This window comes from Octopus bimaculoides, chromosome 9 (assembly GCF_001194135.2).
Source record: "Octopus bimaculoides isolate UCB-OBI-ISO-001 chromosome 9, ASM119413v2, whole genome shotgun sequence".
NCBI classification, from domain to species: Eukaryota; Metazoa; Mollusca; class Cephalopoda; order Octopoda; family Octopodidae; genus Octopus; species Octopus bimaculoides.
The window spans coordinates 92,781,185-92,781,981 of record NC_068989.1 but is presented as its reverse complement, the minus strand read 5'-3'; positions in this window follow the sequence as shown (position 1 = coordinate 92,781,981).

The window sequence follows — 797 nt, the reverse complement described above, 5'->3', positions numbered from 1 at the left end:
GTAGACAGATAGATAGATAAAAAGATAGATAGATAAAACTCGCGTTCAATCATATAACAATATAAATAATATATATATATGTGTGTGTGTGTGTGTGTGTGTGTGTGTGTGTGTGTGTGTCTATGTACATACATCTATACGTATATATATATATGCATATGTGGACACAGGACGTCCCGAAACGTGTACAACAAAAAAGTACGAAGCACGAGTACATGGAACATGAACTATTCTTTCGAACAACGGAAGACACAAATGGAAAACAAAACAAAAAGCATAAAGAACAACCTTCTATCAGTTTGTGCTGAGACCTTGTCTCATCCTCACAGGCTCTCTGTTACGATGACGAGCATTCTAGTTGATCCGATCAACGGAACAGCCTGCTCGTGAAATTAACGTACAAGTGGTTGAGTACTCCACAGACACATGTACCGTTAAGGTAGTTCTTAGGGAGATTCAGTGTGACACAAGATATGACAATTGTGGACCCTTTAGGTGATACAAGAAACTGTCTGGATGTTTTGTGTTCTGGTCTCATTCTGTATTATATCTATCTATATATCTATCTATATATCTATCTATATATAGCGGCGTACGTACACTTTGTCTCATATATGTAAGTACACATTTTTCTAAATCTTGTATGACTCCATTTCTGTCTATCAGCCCCTTCACTCTTCTGTCTATCAGCACCCTTCACCCTTCATTCCACTGTTCGTTGCTACTTGAGGCAATCCAACGAAGCTACACCAAAAAGATAACCTCTATACATACATATATATATATAAATATATATA